We start from the raw sequence: 6,719 nt of genomic DNA, 5'->3' as shown, positions 1-6,719 counted from the left end.
CTTTACATGAACAATTGTCAAATTAATTATAATTAATTTGGATGATTAATTATGGTTATATTTGTAAATTGCTTATTATATTTTTAATTATGGCTACAATTGAAATAATCAATTAGTTAGTCAAATAGGGCCTTAATTGAAATAACAAAAATACATGTTTTAATTCAATTAAGGTCATACTTGTAAATCCAATATTTTTTAAAAATCAGTTGTGTTTTTTTAATTGTTTAATTTTAATTAAAATGGAACAATCCCTTTAAATCTTTTTACCTGCTCATTAATTTGCATTTTTTTTGTCCATAATATATATATACATTAATATATGTTCTTTAATATATATCTGTATGTACACTATATATATATATATATATATATATATATATATATATATGTGTGTGTGTGTGTGTGTGTGTGTGTGTGTGTGTGTGTGTGTGTGTGTGTGTATGCGTGCGTGTGTGTGTGTGTGTGTGAAATCGGGCCCGCCCCTTTTTTTTTATGGACTGAGTCCAGCCCATTAAGGACCGACCCGGCCCAATCTAAAAAAATATATAAGGCAATGCCGGCCCTAGAAGGGCATTTGGGTCTTCGTTCGCTAGGGTTTCTTAAAACCCTTAGCGCCGCCATGTGATTCTCTCTCTTCTCTGTGAAATTTTCGCCATTTTTGGCAAAAATTCAGAGTGTACAGGGGGTTGACAGGGGTGTATCGCTATTTTGAGGAAAGGCATTAATTGCCTCTTCCTCTTTCATCCAATTTTCAAACGAACGAAGCATAAAAGTAAGTTTTCTTTTACTTTTTCTCCACTTTTGCGAGTATACACTGCAAATCTTTAATTAGTCTTGTTTGCTTGTGAAAGATTTTCATTGTTTCACGACGAACCTCTCAGATTAAGGATGAAAATGTGTTTTGTTTGAGTACTATAATTGAATCTAGACCGTTCGTTTTAATTTGGCCAAATCTGGACCATTTGTTGCTTGAGAAAGCTTTGTGAATATATTTGTCCCACATCGACCCAAAGGTAGGGTTTGTCAAAATTAGGGGTTATAGAACCCCAATATTGTTGATTCAAATAAGTTTCAGACGAAAAGAAATTATTTTGTTTGAAAAATCCAAAATACCTATGGTTTTCTAGCTTACAGCTTAAAAAACTTTAAATCTTTGGATTTAGTTTAAAATTTTCAAAGTTTTATAAGTGCTTGTGTGGTTAAGTGTGAAGAAAAAGGGCTTCTAATTCCATTCTCTTCAAAGGCTGCACTGTGGTAACCTTTCTTCTTATTTATTTAATTTTTCTGCAATTTTGTTTCAGTTAGATGTTTGTTTGCTTAATATTTGTCTGCTAATGTAGTTTAGTATGTCATTATGGGTCTGTTTAAGTTTGATAAAAATGTGAGTTTGATATACTTGTTTAGATTAAGTCATGTTCTGTTTAATGAAGTGTTAGCTGAGGATAATAGGTTCATTAGCTGAGGATAATAGGTTCATTTAATTAGGCTTAAGTGGTTAACTTGCTATTTAAGTGAGTATGTGTAAGGTTTGAATTAACAAAAAGAATGCTAGTTTGTTAATTAGTCAAGTTTGGTTGATTAGTTTATGTGTGATTATATAATTGAAGAATTTTGTATCGCTTGATATGAGAATGAGTGATTAAATTTGAGTTGAGATTAAAACTGGACTTAAAGGGATACTGTGTGAAGCTATTGGCACATCTGGATTTGGCTTATGAACCTGCTTAACTAAATATAATTTTGATGGAACTATAGATGAGTTGAATTATGGATGAGTTTTACTTATGAATTTGACATGTTTGTGGAGAATCATTTGTTACTTTTATAACTAAGAGATAATTATCTGCTCCATTAGGAGAAACTAAGCACCTTGGATATATCTGAGTAACCTTGGATTTTGTAAACTTTTATTTTCAAAAGAAAAATGAGAAGTTGTTGTTGTTGCTATATAAGAAAAATGAAGTCTGAATTCTCTGTTTGTCTTGTCTAATGAAATATTTGGTTCTGAGCCTAAAAAAAAAAGCAGCCTGCCTATGAATTACTTTCTTCACTTGAAATTATGCCACTAAGTGATAAAGTGAGACCTTACCTATGTGTGTGAAGTTGTTTGCTGTCTTTGATCTTGATGTGCTCTGCAATGTGTAAGTTTGTTTGGGATTTAAGGTGATTAGTCTGAGTTGTTACCTACTGCTCTAAGGCAGGATGAGCTTAGTTCCAAAACAATTTGATTTCAAAATCTGGACATTTGACTTGATGTTAACAGTGTCATAGGTTGCAATGTGGTTAATACTCTAACTTATGTTAAGACAGGAAACTCACATGTTTAGCTTTAAAATGGGATTGAGTTTACTTGTTGGTTTAGTCTAAAATTCAACTAAAGAAAAGCTTTTTGAGTCAATCTGAGTATACTTAAAATAGGCATTCAATAAGACTGTGAATTGAGTTTGGTTCAAACCCCTTGCATTAGTTGATTTAATTTGACACAATATGTCTTGTGTATTGTTTTAAGCTTTGAATCTGTGATAAAAACAGGCCTTTATGTTGTCTTTTTCATCTGTGTTGAACCTGCACAAGCATTCACCTACTTTGTTTTAGTACAAACAATTTTCTCATGATATAGTTGTCTAGATTTCACCTGATTTATTTGCGCATTAATATACTTGCTTAAATTTTTTATATTGTGTCACACCCCAACTTTCGATAGGGCATGATGGGCACCCGACCCTTACTTAGGGCCGAGCGAACCCGCTGATCCTCGTGATACTCATAATCTTACTGGACTCTTAAACCATGAAATGAATGCATAATGTAAGCTTTTTAAAAAAAAACATGCTTTTCGTCCTTCTCAATTCAAGTAAAATCAGAATCATATGAAATCTATAACATAATGCATAATGATACATCGGCTTACAGAGCCGCTTACAAGACTGACATGTTATATACGTGACTCTGTCTGCAAAGTCTCTAACATAACTCAAGATACCATAACATAGATACTCTGACTCGGCAGCACTCCGGAAGGAAATGGAGCTCGCCAATCCAGCTGGAACATCTTCTACTAATATCCTCTACTCACCTGTATACACCTGCGTGGCATGAAACGCAGCCCCCGAAGAAAGGGGGTCGCATTTAATATGCATCGAGCATGTAAAGCATGAACACAAGAAACAGGATCATACTGAAATAAGGAGTATAGAAAATCGTCAGGCTTGCCTTTGAAACATAAATCATGCATGTCCAAATCATATCCAATTCATTATGGGACTTAGAAACATAAGTGAGTAATCATCTTGTACATATGCATATATAACGTGTCCCGGCCCTCTAGTGAGGGACTCGGTAAATAATCATATATATACCGTACCCGGCCCTCTAGTGAGGGACTCGGTGAAATAATCATATATATACCGTACCCGGCCCTCTAGTGAGGGACTCGGTGAAATAATCATATATATATACCGTACCCGGCCCTCTAGTGAGGGACTCGGTGAATGAGATCATGTCTCCATCATGTATATCATACTCGGCCCATCCTATGGGCTGGCGCCATCATCACATATATATACCGTACCCGGCCCTCTAATAAGGGACTCGGTGAACAATGCATTGAAACTGTGCACGAATACATACCCGACCCAGGACTCGGTGAAAGATGTAATAACAGTATGCACGAGCGGAGTAGTGAGAAACCATATGCACATATATCATCTTTTAGGACTCGATAGGTAAGTAGACAAATCAACGCTCGAGTATCCGAATAATAGTCACACTTAGGACTCTTGAAATATCATTACGAAATATGTCACATAATGTCTCAGGGATCATAAACATGTATCAAGCCAATCCGAGCCCGCCTATGAAAGTTACGGGCATTATTCATTATAGAATTCTCTACGAACATATCATAGCAATCCGAGACCATATGTGAAAGTTAGGGACATTATACGTTATAGAACACTTTAGGAATAAAAAAATAACTCTTTATGCAACATTCATTATGCAGACATACAAAAGACTCGAGGGCAATAGCTCGATCAAGAAGTGAATAAGAATCGTAGACATGCTCGGATCTTAAGAGTAGAGTTACCCCGAGGCTCGTATCGTATCATACTTACATCTAGGACATGCCAAAAGAAAGAAAGGGTAAGCTTTACATACCTGTTCCACCTCTTATTAGCTACGCTTATTCGTCCAAGCTCGTAAGCCTACACTTAAAAGGATTCACACTAACGTCAGCCTCTTTATTGTACACTTGTTCCAAATTTCAAATCAAACTACTCTATATTCTGCCGAAAATCGGGCAGCATCTCCCCTGTTTATATGCCTCGCCCAAAATTACAATTCAGCAACCAATCAACAACAACAATAATATCAACATCAACAACACCATTATTCATACCAACATATTCCATAAACGTCCCACACGACGTTTTTCAACATACAACAACAATATGCACTTTCTTCCATCCCAATCAAGGAGTATAATCTCATCAATACGCCAACAATGTTAGATACCATTTTTATATGCATAAATCAGTCCATCCACACGGCCACAACATGTTCAAAACAGCCCATAAACACAACAACTACAATACAACACTCTACGACCTTTTTTTCCATAACTAGTTTCATTTTTAAGGCTTGCTAGACCTTCAAATAAACTCAACATAAAAGATGGGATAAATAACATACCTTATACTTGAAAAAAAAAACTCAGCCACATCAACCTTCTCCAATGCCAAACTTAAGTAGAAGCAAGAACAATTACCTTTCACGGACTAGTTTGGCGTAATCTTGTTAAATTCTTGATTTATCGGACTATAATATTTGGGAGATGTTTTGAGAGGCTTCTAGGACTCTTTGGAATGTTAATATGCTGAAAAAAATGGGCTGATGGGGTATTTATAGCCCCCTTAGGTCGGTTCCACCGACTTATTCATGTGGGGCCCGCGGAACCATTTGGCAGCTTGGGGTCTTGCTCTTAAAATGGCCATAACTCTTGATTCCGACATCGTGTGAGGGCCCAAGACCTATGGTTGGAAAGATATTTCAATTATATACAACTTTTATTCTTGGTGTTTTTCCAAATTCCAAACTTATAATGCCGTTTTTGCCCCTCCAAGTCAACTCATCCGAAAACGTTTCCTTAAATCGTCCTTTTGAGGGCTTATGTCCATATTTGGCTTATGGGTCCTTCTTAGGACTTGCTCAACTTTCCATGTACTACTGGTATCACTTATAATATTTCCTTTACAAAATTCTGACATGTGGGCCCCACCTTAACTCATGGTTTCGAGGGCTATCATCGAGTGATCATGTTAACCGATTTACTCCATACACTCTCCAAATGTCATATATACATTCTCATGCTCAGATGACATAATCTTCATCCATAATCCTTGTGTAACTCTGCTCTCCCCTGAGCTCCGACTAAGCCGTCCACAGTCTTGATGACATAATTTATTTGCGCATTAATATACTTGCTTAAATTTTTTATATTGATTTTGTACCTCTTGTGTTGTGTGTGCAAAAAACTCCCCTTGCATCTTCTGGGGTCACCTCACCTCCAAAACAGGGATTGGGCTGAAGCCCAATTCCAAATTCAGATCGAGTCCAGCTTGAAATCGAAAGGGAAGCAAATATTTTGTTGAAGGCCCAGCTATGGGTGAAAATAGCCTAATGGGCCTTTGGTAGCCCATTAGTAAAGACTTCCTTTTCCCTCTTTTATTTATTATTTGTTTATTTCATGTACAAAATGTAATTAAACCTTAGTGAAACCCTTATGAATGTAGAATTAGGACAAACGCTTAGCTAAATAGGGTAATTAAGCTAAACAGGCACAAATCCCTTTTAAATTTTAGCTTATGATAAACTGACTTAAAACGAGTTTTTTTGGATTTAAACAAAGTGATTTTCAAGACAAAAAGGTAAATTGGATTTTAAAGCTAAAGTAATATTAACTTGTAACACTGGGTCGTGTTAAAGTTCCTAAATTTTACGAGGCTGATTACATTTTTTTTCCAAGTGGTATAAAATTGAAAGGGTTAAGAGGATCTGGAATTAGTGTGATTTGGGCTGGAAATGACATTTTTTATGGAAAATTTGGGGCCAGAATGTAGTTGTATTATATCAATTTTGGGCCTGGAAGTCCACTTGAGAATGAGATTAAAATGTGACATTTTTTGAAATTGTACCACTTCGATTTGGACTAAAAAAATTAGATACATTTCTTGACCATATCACTTAAGACTTAATACTGAGAACCAATAAGTGTGTTACTTAAGTTTAATATGAAAATAAGGACATCTTTTGGGATTGACTCGTTTCATATTTTGGGCCAAATGTGAAACACTTTTTGGGCTAAAACGTCTGGATCGAAGGAATATTTGATATTGGGCCTGGATTTGAGGTATTGATGGATTTGGGATTTGGAATATAAAATGGACTTATGAGCTTCACTAAAATGGACTTAATAAATAAAAAATATACTTATGATATATATATATATATATATATATATATATATATATATATATATATATATATATATATACAAAACCTATTTTCATATATATAAAACCTGTAAGTACTACACTCATTTTGTTAGGACTTGAATAGTAGCGACTCTACTCGGGTGTGATCCTGAGTGTGTCCTAGTCCGGCAATAAAGTGAGTTGAACACTTATGTGGATTTTTAACCAAAAACCCCTTTTTAT

The 6,719-nt window shown here is 35.2% G+C and overlaps 1 long non-coding RNA gene across 1 annotated transcript; it reads left to right on the top strand.

Moving 5' to 3' along the window:
* The first annotated feature begins 561 nt into the window (after window positions 1–561).
* Window positions 562–6,181, top strand: LOC132047961 (uncharacterized). Its single transcript, XR_009412863.1, has 2 exons — window positions 562–775; window positions 5,579–6,181. It is a non-coding gene; the product is annotated as an uncharacterized LOC132047961 (long non-coding RNA).
* Window positions 6,182–6,719: the final 538 nt, after the last annotated feature.

Source organism: Lycium ferocissimum, chromosome 2, assembly GCF_029784015.1.
Source record: "Lycium ferocissimum isolate CSIRO_LF1 chromosome 2, AGI_CSIRO_Lferr_CH_V1, whole genome shotgun sequence".
Classification (NCBI taxonomy): domain Eukaryota; kingdom Viridiplantae; phylum Streptophyta; class Magnoliopsida; order Solanales; family Solanaceae; genus Lycium; species Lycium ferocissimum.
Note: the sequence above shows the minus strand (reverse complement) of the source record. Positions and strands in the feature narration are given on the sequence as shown.